Here is a 14717-nt window from a genome sequence, read left to right as displayed (position 1 = left end):
GTTGCGCTCCCATTGAATCGTGTGAACGCTATGACGTCGACCCGTTGTGCTTCGGATTGTTTACATATTTTTGGTTGCCAACACTAGCAAACCGTGTGTTCTGCCACACCTATATATATATATATATATATATATATATATATATATATATATATATATATATATATATATATATATATATATATATATATATATATATATATATATATATATATATATATATATATATATATATATATATATATATATATATATATATATATATATATATATATATATATATATATATATATATATATATATATATATATATATATATATATATATATATATATATATATATATATATATATATATATTTCATTGCTTTCCGAGCCCTTGCTCGACCGCAACAACATTTGGTGCGATCTTTGCACGCCACCGAAAAACTACCTAAAATTCAGTACTTTTGACTCAATCTCGTGGTATCGTGCAGGAAGGTAAAATTAGGTAAACCGTGTTGAAGATAGTTTCCATTTAACTACGGCAAAAATAATAACTCAACCTTGAGTTTAATTTACTTAAATTCAAGTTGAATTTACCTAATTTTGAGTGTACCCCAAACAACTTAAAAGTACCTAAATTTAAGTTAAAAGAACTTATTCTGTAGGTTATTTTCTGGTAGCGTGTGGTTTCTTGGCTGATCAGCTGTTAACAGGTTTTCTAAAGAACAGCTGATCAGCCAAGTAAACAAAGAGCGCATTAAATGTCATTCCGGTCGATCTATGGCTCGGAAAGTATCGCTATATATGTACACGGTAAAAAATCCTCACGTTGATGGAAAGTGATTTGCAGTTGATTTCGCACTACTTGCTCAACATTTCAATGCGATGTGTCAATCTGTTGGAATGAATCATTTAAAAGCACTATGAAATCAACAGCAAATCACTTTCATTTTTTTTTAGGCCCAAATGCCTCAATCACTTTCATTTGAAATGTGTTGCTCATTGCTTCTAATAGATCTTGCATTTAACTATATACGTATTCCTTACGGTATATCCCATTATGGATTACCTGAGAACAAATAATTACACAATAAATTAACTACAAGTAAAATATACAATACTCACATTCTACATTACTTTGGAAATGCAAATTTTGCATTTTTGCTCCTATTTCCGAGCATACGTTTGTAGTCGATTAAAGACTTTAGTGTTTTGACACTTTTGACAATTGTAATTAAAGATGAAACCACTCAAATTCAATAGATTAGTACAGTGGTGCGAATTCAACGGATATTCATTTCAATTTAAAGATCATTTCTATTAAATAGCTTTCAAAGACCAGGTCATTCTGATACGAGTTATAAATCCTTAGAAAATCAATGCTAAATTACTTCAATTGTTAGTGATACATGATAAAATCTCGACAAGCATATGATTACGGCCTAAAAGCCAACTGTCAAAATCCACTTTGAAAGGAAATTCCGGACAAACCGTTACACACCAATCACAAATGTTGGTAGTAAACGAAAGAGAAAAGTTTTCTCTTTCATAAACTGTTGTAAACTGTGTTCAACTAGTAACGGTTTGTCTGGAATTTCCATTCAAAGTGGATTTTGACAGTTGGCTTTTAGGCCGTAATCATATGTTTGTCGAGAAATGATTCAAGTGCAACATCATTTGAATTAGACGTGACAATTTTTTACTAAATCTTGAGCTTCTCCACTCAAAAAGTAACGCCACATATCACCGCACATTTTGCTTCATCAATCAAAATACGCTGTGTTACAAAGGTTACGTTCCGAGCCCCAGCTCGACCGGAATGACATTTACTGCGCTCTCTTTGTTTACTTGGCTGATCAGCTGTTCTTTAGAAAGCCTGTGAACAGCTGATCAGCCAAGTAAACAAAGTGCGCACCAAATGTCATTCCGGTCGAGCAGGGGCTCGGAAAGTACCGCTATGTAACGCAGCGTGTACTGGTTCATAGAGTTCTATCACAGACAAATAGATGTAACATGAGATGAATTTTCATCACCCTAGAAAAAACAGTCGCTTTAAATTATTAAAAATACACCATGTCACCGAGGGTGTCATTAGTGAAGTGATTTTGTCACATAAACAAATACGTCAATTCGTTTCCATGCGCACCCCGCGATGTCCGATTACGATTCGATTAATGGCCGTGGTAATCAAGTAATTCTTCATCGATTGGCTTATTGGATATAGATAATCCTGGGACGGGACTTGCCGATAGATGTTTTCTTTTTCTTTTCATTCTATCGTTCATCTCACATAGCCTCTCTTTTTGCCTCACTTAGTTTAAATGGACTGGCTGCATTTGACAGTACCCCCTAGCTGCATTTGACGTTCAATATTTTTTTTCTGATTGCATGTCTCGTCTCAGAGATAATCGAACTAATTGATTAATTTGCTTCGATTATTGTCACAATTAGTATCAGAAAAATTACTACGACTGTTTTTTTTAAATTGCCACAATTTGATACAGATCAATACTTACCTCAACGGAGCCGGAGGTTTTATACACATTTAGAAGATGGAAAAAAATAACAAGAGACGAAATCTCGTACGTAATAGACCTTTCTCGTCAAAAAATTTTATATGCTAGGATGCTTCCTTTTTTATCCCCGATGCGTTACTGCATATTGCCGCGATGATTTGGTACCTCTAACTATTGAAAAAATCAAAAATTGTGCGAGCTGCTCATTTAACCCCATATTCTGAATACCTATCTTGCCTTGTTTCCCCGTATTTTTACACCATTTGGATGAATTTCCTGTGGGGAATACTAAAACGATGCCAGATCTGCATATATATTAGTAAATCTGCGGATTTTGCAGTTTCGCTGCAGATCTTTGGCAGATTACGAATATTTAGCAGAACAAAGCCTATGCCAGCTAATTTTAGCCATCCTTCAACGTTTCTGATCATTGAAAATATCAACACACTACATTTCTATGTCAAATTTATTGAAGATTTTTGCGGAAATCTGCAGACTTTTATATTTTTACTGCAAGATATTGTTTAAATAGATCTGGCATCACTGATGCTAAAATAATTCATTCATATACCTGTCAAAAACATAGAACACTGCACGAAAGTGTATAACCTAACTTTTCTGACAGTTCAGAGTTTGTTTATATGGACTTGCAAAATTTTGATTCCACTTGAGTGAATACTTTCGATGCTCTTTGAAGAAAATCAACTCAAGAAGGATAAGGATTGGAACATTGGGAACCTGGTTCATACACTGACCAATCGACGCTGGATGGAAACCCCGTTGGCATATGCTGAATCACAAGATCAAGCTTTGGTTTATAAACCGATTGCTTTCTGGATGATGTATAAGGATTTGTACACAGTTATTTGTTCGATCATGGGATAAGTCCTAACAAGATGACCCGATTGATAACTCATTTTTTAGATGAAGTTTACCTGAACTTTATAGGTAACAAGTTCAACACATTATTATTTGTGTTCAAGTTAAGTTTAACCAAAAGTTTCACCGATTATCGCATTGTCGTTGATGTAGCCGGCAAGTGCAAAACAGTGCTCAGTACTGACGATAAGGAGTTTGAAGGATTGATAAGAATGTAGAGGATTGTACATTCCGGAAGAATATTGGGGAGGAGAAATTATTTGTTATATTCCATCCCGAGTTGACATCATTTTGGCACCGCAATAAAGCTATCTGCAATTGTTGTCTTGTTCAAATTGGCAGAGAATAATTAGGCAGCGAATGATAAACTGCATAGTCAAAACGTTTGTTGCTTATGGCATATTCGTTTTTGACAGTGCACTACACCGGTGTAGTCGGTGCTACACTCATTCAAACTTGGGTGTAATCAGTCTATCTCTTTCTTTGCACTACACCGGTGTAGCACCAAGAAAAAACGAAAACGCCATTAGATAGAGTAGATTTTTATTTACTTTTTCGGAAGGATAAGTCATCAGTATATTGTGGATATAAATGTGTCGCCGGTGTCGTGTGTTATGGTGGTGCCGCTCGGAACTGTTGGTCATCAGACCCTCCTTGTCGTACTGGTCATAGATGCGACGATTTTTCTCATCTGATAGCACTTAATATGCTTCGGAGATCTCCTTAAACCGTCGATACGATTCTTCTGGATTTTTATCTGGGTGCCATCGTAGCGCTAGTTTTTGTGTGCCTTTTTGATTTCCGCATCGGTAGTGGTTCTGGTCACCGCCAGCATTTTGTAATAGTCTACCATTGTGAACCAATATTTGTAATAACTTAACACACTCTACTTAGTGCCAGGCTACGCGAAACCGCTACTTTCGAAAGTTAATTACTAGCTGCTGCTACCCTATCAGTCTCTCTCTCTTTCTCGACTGAGGACTTCTATTTCGGTTGACTAAATTATGCAATGAAAATTGTACTTCCTGGGGTTTAATCTAACGAAGAGCAATTCATTGTGAGGATGCGTTCCGTTATTGCTTGCCTCTGTAGAGGATGCGTGTCTCTTCACTTCGGCTGTCAGCTCTTACTTTTTGGGTAATTTTGCTATCATATTCTGCGGGATAAATCTGTGTAAAACCGCTACGTTATACTATGGTCACGTTAAAAACACTCTGCTATTTAATCTTATAGCATTGCTTTTAGCTATCGGGAAATCTTCTTCTCGACGTCGCACTTATTATTGTGATCCAACTTGGTGCGAACGGCAGTGGTTTCGTCGGAATTGCTCACTCGACAAGCTGTAGGTGCAAGGACTCTGCTACTAATGCCTGAGCGACTCGTTGAAACCTTCGCACAGGGTCAAATCGGGCTGTTCTTGTGCACAGGACCGGAACTGCGTGATCTTCCACGAGCATCGTCCTGCCGGAGCGTATTGCTGAACCAAAGCAGTCTGTGCTTCTGTGGCTGCCTCCTGCGAATCGGAACCGCTGAATATTCTGGTTAGGGGAATGTCCACCACCACCTGGCGTACCTGATATTTTTGACTTTAATCCAAGTCCCTGGCTGGTGGCTGCCATTGACGTAGCAACAGCCGAGCGTGTCGCAGGCTGGACCATCGGTTGACTCGGTGCCGGACGGGACGAAACAACTGCAACTGGAGCGAACCTAGAATGGGTTGTAATGGTCATCAATTACCAAAGGTGGTCAAAATGTTTTATGACTAACGTTGTGATTCAGCAAAAAATCAAACCAAATGAGATTGATCTGAACAACTGAACTAAATTCTATCCCTAAATTTGAAGAGGGTCTAACTACCAAATGTAAACATTGAGAAAAATTTTGGTCAAATTCATTATACAGTCGTGATGTTAAAAACTCTCCAAAGGAGATGTTGGCAGTTTCAATGCATCTATTCACATCTCTAATAATTGTCAGATTGATTGTAAATTTGACATAAGATTTTGACATTCAGATGTTTTTAGTTGGACAATGGTCCAACTAGCGGAGGTCCAACTAAAAAGCGGTCCAGTTAAAAAATGTCCAACCAGCGAATCATAACTGTAATATTTAAAAATTTAATACAGTTTTATTTCGTATGATTGCGCATATTGTTTCTACTTGGACACCAAAAGCAAGCTAATTCTTTAAAGGCCTGATATTACACCGAAAGTTAGAATAAAGAAGTTAAATCCTGAGACGTGACTTGCCGATAGATGTTTTCTTTTTTCTGTTCATTCTATAGTTCGTCTCACATAACCTCTCTTTCTGCTTCACATAGTTTAAATAGACTGGCTGCATTTGACAGTACCCCCAGGCTGTATTCGACGTTCGATTTTTTGCTATTTGCATGTCTCGTCTCAGGTTAAATCTAATTTGATGACCAGACTTTAATAGGGATTTTTCACGAAACCGCATTTTTCAAATTGGCAGACGCGATAACTCAGAAACTATTCAGCTGATTGACTTCATATTTTAAAGAGAGTGCATAATATGTGAAGCCAGTCGAAGTGAATATATAAATATAAATCTTACTAAATACTAAATACGTACACCGGGTGCGTACACGAGAACGATTCGCACAAGGCAAAAAGAGTCAACGCTAGTTTTGATGAGAGTGAGAATGAGAAATGGTGAGGTTGTACAGGCGAACAAGTGCATGTGTTTTTGTACGAAATACGCTGTTCGGGTTCGCACACAATATGTGGGTTTAATATGAGCACAGAACTAGGGGCAGATCACGCTAGGAATGTATAACAAATTCGCATCAAATTAGAAAAAAATACTTTTAATTTCCATTTTTGCATGAACTATCAACTTGCATTTTGGAGTAAGCCTTTTTCAAATGTTTGGCTTGAAATGGCTCACTTCAACGAATCATGTACAACAAAAGTCGAAATGCTAAATTTAACGGAACATTGCATGATGACGATAAATTACAACTGAGCGAGCTAGTTTACAAGGTGTTAATATTTAGCATCGAACCGAACCAAGTTTCTCATACTATGATCGAATCAACAAAAAATTTCAATACCATGTAAACAAGCTCTCTGAACTGTCAAATAGGTGAGGTTAAACATTTTCATGCAATGCTCTACAGCGAAAGGTTCACTTTATTTTGTTTACCTTGCCAATGAATTTTGTACCGCGACTCACCACTTCATTTGCCGCGTTGCCAAGAACTCGAGAAAAAAATATACAAACCAGTGCTGCCCAAACACACTTTTTGAGTCTCACCATTCTTGCAAAGGTGAAAAAAATATTCAACATTCTTGCATTTTTCAAACTTTAAAAAATCATTAAAAAATCACGATAGCTCTAAAAAGTCTCATTTTAACGGAAATATTCTTAAAAATGTGTAATCTTTCGATTAAAAATAAGAAAAAAGGGGGTTAGGTCGGACGAGAAAGGTCTATTGCACTGGTGTTGCATTTTCTAGCAGAAGAGCAAGCAACTAGACGTGTTTCATTCCCACTTCTGCTAGAAAGTGCAAAACCAGTACAATATACTGCCTCGGTGTTTTTCATTGAAAAACGACATCAGGTAGTTGCTACTGCACGTTGTGACGTTTTCTCGCTACAGGACAAAATTTGTTTCCTTAACTGAGACGAGAAATGCAGATAGCAAAAAATCGAACGTCAAATGCAGCCAGGGGGTACTGTCAAATGCAGCCAGTCCATTTAAACTATGTGAGCCAAAAAGAGAGGCTCTGTGAGACGAACGATGGAATGAACAGAAACAAAGAAAAAGAAAACATCTATCGGCAAGTCCCGTCCCAGCTTAACAGCTGTGTTTTAAATGAAAGACGTACCTCTTGTTTTCATATGCATTAACTTTGTCACCGTAGGTACTACCTTGGTGCACGCGATCAGATGTTATTTCTTGCTTCTTGCATTTATGGATCACGAATGTTAACCCGCCCTCATTGAGATTAGTTCGCTCATTGAAGCTACTGATTGATTTTGTGACAACTTTTGCCGTTGTCATTACTGCCTATTATAGATTGTCGGTCTTATTCTGCGCGGCGTGTGACATGAGTTGACTAAACTCGCCTCACTTTACGTGACTTTGTTCACTTGATTCTGAAGGTCGACTCGGATGTGGTACCACTGGGTGCGACTGGAGTAGGCTAGATCCACCGCTGGGGACTAGGCTGAGCGCATCGCCGATGGTAGGTCGTCGGGACACCTGAGAACCGGAAATAATCCTCCGCCCGGAATCGCAGAACTGACCTCGATACATAACCGACTAGCATCCAGATAACGGTTTCGAGAGAAATTTCAACGTCGGGAAATTTCTCCGTCGGGGTATGCTAGGCCAACCGCAGGGGACTATTCCGAGTAATCCGGAGCGAATCGCCGGCTCGAATCGTCAGGGCACCGGTGAACCGGACGCAATCCTCCACCCGGAATCGCTGGACAGACCTAGGCATTCTGTCGGACTGCATCAAAGCAAGAATAACGCGTCCGTCAACGGTTTGTGGGAGACATTCTTTCATCGGGTATGTTTTCACCAAGGTAGGCCGTCAGGAAACTACGCCAAGTAGCACCAAGCGCGACAAACCACCAGTATAGGATTGTCAGGGCACCAGTGAACCGGAAGCCACTCTCCAACCCGAATCACTGGTTCGACCACGGCATTCAACTGGTCAATGCAGAGAGGAGGGCATGTAAAATATCATGTCGTGCAGGACTGATATGGCGGTTATGAGACCAGCGAACTAGCACGACCAGCTAGACCTGGAATCAAGCGAAGTGCATAAGCACGCCTCCGCCCGAAGTAGTCATAACAAATGGAATCCGGGGAATCAGGCAAATGTCGGACTCCTTGGTGAAGTTTGGAGGAGTAGGGTTCAGAGTTATCTTCTCTGTTCAGATTCCCTTACATTGGCACACGATGGACGAAATCGGTAGTACGGTCTAACTACTGAACACTGGCGGCTCTAGGGGAGGCACGGGCCCCCTCTGTTCAACCGAAAGGTTATTTAGCAGAAATGCATGTATATGCAAATTTTTCATGAATAGTTCTTTTGTGAATCATTATAAAGTGTTAAGGTCGTGTACAGCTAAGCTACGAGCTTATTGGATCAATACCAATACCATGAATAAAATGGATACTAGTAGTCCTTAGAAGTATTGTCTCTTCGTTGTAGATACGACCGCAGACGTTACTGGTTTCCAGGAGAAGTATAGGTACCTGGGTGGACTACCACGCGAAGATTACCGCGATAGCAGTCCAAGACTAATTGGCCTGGATTACTTCAATCTCTGGCACGGAATCAAAAGTCGTGAAGGTAGATGAAACGAACCGATCGCCGTCAATATCCACTTGGGGTTGACGATTTACTGCAATTGTATTCGGCTTGGGGTGGACGATTTACTACAACTATATGCCGGCGAATACATATACTTTCACGGTGTGGGAAGATGTAAGTTAACCTGCTTAACCACTTCGAATCCGGCCTGCTCTGAAGACACGATCTCATTCGACCTCCGGACAGTGAAGCGATGGCTTTCAACCGATGGAAATGTCTCGAAAAACGCTTGAGCAATGATCCAGAACTAGCTGAGGATCTTGAGCATAAGATACAAGAACATGTCACGAAGGGTTACGTGAGAAAGCTGACTTCGGAAGAACTTCAAGAAAAGCGTGCGGATATTTGGTACCTACCTATATTTGTTGTGGTGAACCCAAATAAGCCCGGCAAGTTTCGCTTGATGTAAGACGCAGACCGTCTATGGTGTTTCTTTAAACTCAGTCTTCCTGAAAGGTCCAGATCAGCTAAAATGGCACAAATCTCCGATCAACATGGCAAGGCAAGGCACAAATCTCCGATCAACATGGGGAACGTGCCATTTGAGCCAGACGCTACAGTCTTCCTGAAAGGTCCAGATCAGCTAAAATCGCTGTTGTCGAGTGGCAGTATGCGGGGACATCAGAGAGATGTTTCACCAAGTGCGGACGAGAGAGGAAGACCAACACTGCCAGCGCTTGTTCTAAAAAGGTATCAACGAGTCGAAGCCCAGAATTTAGGTCGTTCAGGTGATAACATTCGACGCATACTGTTCACCGAGCACTGCACAATGCGTCGAGACCCTGAACGCAAGACATCGAGCAGGACCATAAAGAGGCGATCGGTGCAATCATCAAGCAACACTACGTTGATGATATGCTCGTTGACATTGATACAGAGGAAAACGCAGTGAAGCTCGCACAGGAAGTCAAAAAGATTCTCGAGCAAGCTGGGTTTAAATTCGAAACTGGATATCAAACTACGCTACGGTCATGGCAAACTTGAAACAGACAACGCTCGAAGAGAAGAACCTAAACATCGATGACGAAGCTACTACAGAAAAGGTGGTCGGAATGTGGTGGAATACAACGACAAACCAATTCACTTTCAAAATATCTTCCCATTACGATGAAAATCTGCTCTCCGGCGATCGCGGCCGACTAAACGCGAAGTTCTACGCGCATTGATGATGGTATACGATCCATTGAGCTTGATAAAGTACCTGCTGATTTTTTTTAAAGGTTCTTCTGCAAGAAATATGGAGAACATCAGTGGGCTGGAATACTCCTATAGAGGACACGCAGTTCGAGAAATGGTTGACGTGGCTGGCCGTTTTGTTGAAAGGTACGTACTGTGTAAGTAACGAGATGATACCGAACATCAACGACTGTTAAGGCGGAGGTGAAAATAGCATAGCAAAAACGACCGAACTCATCATGGGTGGCTGATACAGTGGTATAGTTCACCGCACACCTGGCCATGTCCTTACGATCGCTGAAGGGAAGGAAATGTTAGTTGAATACCTACTTTAGAAGATGCGGGGAACCCACGCAATCTTCATAGGTGTTAAGGATGGAGGAGTTTGTTAGTAAGAAAGGAAAATGGGAAGAGGATATGTGGATATAATAATTATGGTATAGTATGAATTATATAAAGAACTAAAAAATAACAATAAATTGGATTGATCTCACCAAATTTTCTTGAACACCCTGCAAAGAAAACAGGCTTCGGGCACCTCCGGGCTACCACATTCTCAGTGTATTCTGCTGATAGTGTTTTAACCATTATTTTCAAGGTGATGCGCTGTAGACGTCGACCGCAGATCTGTTATTTTTGTTCATGCCTCAACAACAGTATTCAAATGCACAAATATTAATCCGGTGTTAGCAATTCCAGGTAGTTGGATAGATTTCTCTACAACTAATCTCTGCCGACTAAAAGCCTTTTAGTCCTGCTCTTTCTGAATATTCCGTACTATTCGAGTTCTGCTCCTGACGTCCTGAACGTGTGATGATGGTTGGAGTACAGACTTGCAGCCGGGTTCATAGATTTTTTTCACATTTACGACGCACTCGTTTCCACGAATAATGAGAACCACCTTTTCAATTATTGGCAGCAATGCAAAATCCCGAGAACGACAAACGACGAAAAATCACAAAACTAAAAAATGACAGCAGCGATATTTTTTGCGTCCCATACGCATGGCTACTACGATCATTCTTCACCGTTAAGGCGGAAGTGAAAATAAAGACATTTGTGGATGCGAGTAAGAACGGCATCGCGGTGGTCGTCTATCTTGGATTTCGCGAGAGGCTTACGATTGAGAGCTAGTTGGTAGGAGCGAAAACGAGAGTAGCGCCATAGAAATTTCTGTCCATCCCGAAGTTCGAGCTGCAAGCGGCTTTACCCGGTATCCGATTGATGGATACGATAATGGCATCGCTGTTCATTACGGCTATCAAGCGGTACTTCTGGACAGATTCCAAGGACGTGTTATGCTGGCTGAGATCCGACCGATATAGCCCATTCGAATCGTTTTTCGTAAGTGAAATTTTAGAGTCGACGGAAGCTGGCGAGTGGCGTTGAATTTCGACGAAGCAGTACGTTGCCGATGGAGGGACGCAGTGAACGCTTGTTCCCAATCTATCGCCGAACAGTCGCTGGTTCTGGGAACCAAAAGTTCTTGGACAAAACGAACACGTCTGGCTTCCGATTCCTAGCTTCGAGAAACTGACAATAAACAAGTCCATATCTACTTATTCATTCCCGAATTATGGATCCTGTTATAAGGCCGCAAGAATACTTTAGATGGGCCACTCTTCTGAGCAGCACGGTTTTCGTTTTCCGGTACGTCGACAATTTGCAGCACTCTACGAGACAAGAACATCGTGTCTCTGGACTACTGGTGCAACAAGAGCTAGCTAAAGCGGATGACCTGCTCCGCCAAGCGCAGTCGGAAGTCTATATCGATGAGATCAACTGTGCTAGCCGCAAATCACTCTGCGAGAGATGAGTGAACGAAGATGATGAACAATCCACTATTCCATTGCGCCTACTTAGACGAGAATAGAGTTGCTCGTGTCCGTGGTCGAACAAGGGCCGCTTACAGAGTGGCGGCGAGAAGCTGAGCAGGGACTAGTACTGACAGTAGGGTGCGAGATGCGAGAAACCTGCTTGCAGCATATCAAATGGAGCCTCTCAGAGTAAAACCAGGCAGTCGGCGCAGATCCGCTCGGCTTTCACTCTGACATCATCCCTTTGATTTGCAGCAAGCAGGTTTCTCGCATCTTAATGTCAGTTCCAGCCCCCGCCTCAGCTTTTCGCAGCCGCTCTATAAGCAGTCCAAGGATTGAATAGCTCGCGTAAACTCTGGTTCCTGTAGCTGCTCTTCTGCACTTACAGATGATGTATTGTCGGCTGATTCTTCCGGGTAAGAGTCTATAGAGTGTGAATCGTTTAGTCCTAGCACCGAATTGACTATTTCTTGATCGGTGAATACTGCACTCGTTAGCAGATAAATCTGGCATAATGGCATCTCTGGTCAGAAATTAAATGGTCGTAAATTGATAATATAGAACATTGCATGATGACGTCATAAAAATGGCAGTTCAGCCAAGTTGAAAGCGGTTCGAAACTAGTTTGTCATACTGAATAGAATCAACAAATATCTTAGTCCATGTAACCAAGCTTTCTGCCGATTTTTACACCTTTTGCTACCTGATGAAAAAATCGAAAACTAGTCGTCAAAATCTGTTTATTGACATCTTATTCGAGCGTGTTGCCTTTGTTACCTACATAGATCATTTGGCATTAAAACTATTCATGTAATGATCAATCGAAATAATATTTCCGAACATTGCGGAAAAAATGTTAGTTTCCTCATTTTGTCCACATCCTGGCGTTATGTTGTTTTTTCACTTGTTATGTTTTACCAATTTCCAGTCATAATTACAATGTTGAAGATAATGATGTAAACCTAACTGAGCATCGCATTTCCCCTCGGTGATTTTTGACATTTGACAGGTCAGTCCAGTTAGCGAACGGCATTCGCTAACTGGGCTGCGCTCTTAGCCCAGTTATCGAACAGTTGCTGTATCTTAGTCTAACGCGATTTTGTTGAACCCGTCATTCTCCCTCGTAACCTTCGCATGAAACAGCTGATCATTGCCGACATTCACGAACGTTTCAACCACCAAACCCATTCCACAATCATCAACGAAGTTTTACAACGCTAATGTATTCCTCGTTTGCAAGCCGCCTACCATGCGATCCAGAGAGAGTACCAGTGGTGCAAAAACGATCGAGGAAAACCGCATCCTCCAACGATGGCTGCTCTTCCACATTCTTGTCTGGCTGCTTTCAGCTGGTAGGTTCACCTACACGGGGGCGAATTAGTTCAGCCCGATTCTGATATTGCTTGGACGACACTTGGAGAAAAGGTGACTACCGGCTCTTGCGTAATGGCAATTCTAAACATCATGAGTAGGAAGGGAGTCCTAGCAGTCATCTATAGCGATCGCGGAACTATCATCCAAGCTACAAGCAAGATGATCCAACAGAAGATCGAGCAGCCCGATTTCAGAATACTGGCTAGTGAATTTATCTCAAGTCGCACTCAGTAGTGGACCTTCAATTTGTCGTACTTGCTCCACTTAGTAGCGTGTGATCCGCAGCATGAGCTGAATGTAAGCTAGCTACCACCCGGTAGACTACCTACCGTCGAAGTGCATCAGAACGCGTTGATCGAGGTAAAAAAAAACATTGTCAACTCATGACCACTGACCGACATTCCCCTGAATATCGATGAATCACCTGTGCTAACACCTAACCTTTTTCTGTAAGGATCAGTAAACGATCTGAGGTCGTGGGTTCACTTCTAGGGGCAGATCACTTGTGATGCATTTTTAAAAATCAGCGAAATTAAATGCATTTATTTCCATCAAAATAGAAATTCATAATGCATTTTGCGTTGCGTGCAATGTTTTTGCGTTGCCTGCAATGTGGTTTGCGTTGCGTGTAAGACGTCAAAACCCTACAGAAAAACTAGCCCTACATTTAACAAAACGTCGAACAAAGTGGATGAGCGTAGGACGTTTGTTAAACAAACTTTTCTGCGAGGGAGTGCCAAGCTAGGATAGGATCCGCCAGCTGGCTTCTTCTTATATTTTACCTAGGATAGGATCCGCCAGCTGGCTTCTTCTTATATTTTACTAATCCCTGTTGAAAACGACATACCCCCACTCGACCAATGTTGCCAAAATATTGGTTTTGTTTCGGTCGTATATTTGTTCTGATTAAAATATTCTATATTATGTACCAATTTCATGCTTCTGGAAAAATCAAAGATTCAGTCTTTATATCCGCATTCAAACGATTATAACGTTTTTTTCCATCGGAATACAGCAAAACAAAATAATATATATTCGTTGTTGGACATTACGAAAAATATCTTCATGCCTCTTCATTTTTGTAAGTTGCTTTCTGAGTCAAGCAACCTCTGTCACAAGAATAATCTTCTCTGTTCGGATTTATTTTAAATATTCTAAAACTACTTTTCTGCAAGGTTTAATTTTTGTTTTGGAGCAATGTATAGGTTTGTTCCAGTACTACATGTGATCGTTTCGGAGAAAACAGCAGTAGAAAATACACGCTCCTATTTACACCGATGATCGATTCAGTTGAAAACTGTAAAGTTCAACTGTATCGATAGTACCAAAGGAAGAACAAGAAGCGACTTCCGGGATAACTTTCTCCCTGTTTGCTCAGTACTTCCAATTTACTCGGTACTGGAACAGACCATTTTTACATGAAGTTCAAAATATTTTCATGCTTACGCTACACAGCCTGTTGATTTCGAAAAGAGGCATTTCCGCATTATTCCGCACACAGAACAGAATCCACGATAACCACGCTACCGGATCTCTCGGGAACTTCAGTTCTGGATAATATGTTTGATTTCGTCTGCCAAATAATGCCTGCACTTCATAATTACAGATGGATGTTATA

At 40.8% G+C, this 14717-nt stretch overlaps 1 long non-coding RNA gene across 1 annotated transcript; it reads right to left on the bottom strand.

Annotated features, from left to right (window-relative positions):
* Positions 1 to 3920: 3920 nt before the first annotated feature.
* On the bottom strand, positions 3921 to 5204 carry LOC131690207 (uncharacterized). Its single transcript, XR_009305532.1, has 3 exons — positions 5147 to 5204; positions 4953 to 5086; positions 3921 to 4892 (listed from the first exon to the last, which is right to left on the bottom strand). It is a non-coding gene; the product is annotated as an uncharacterized LOC131690207 (long non-coding RNA).
* Between the last annotated feature and the right edge of the window lie 9513 nt (positions 5205 to 14717).

The sequence above is a fragment of the Topomyia yanbarensis genome, chromosome 3 (genome assembly GCF_030247195.1).
Source record: "Topomyia yanbarensis strain Yona2022 chromosome 3, ASM3024719v1, whole genome shotgun sequence".
In the NCBI taxonomy this organism is placed as follows: domain Eukaryota; kingdom Metazoa; phylum Arthropoda; class Insecta; order Diptera; family Culicidae; genus Topomyia; species Topomyia yanbarensis.
This window is presented reverse-complemented; position numbering and strand designations above follow the sequence as displayed.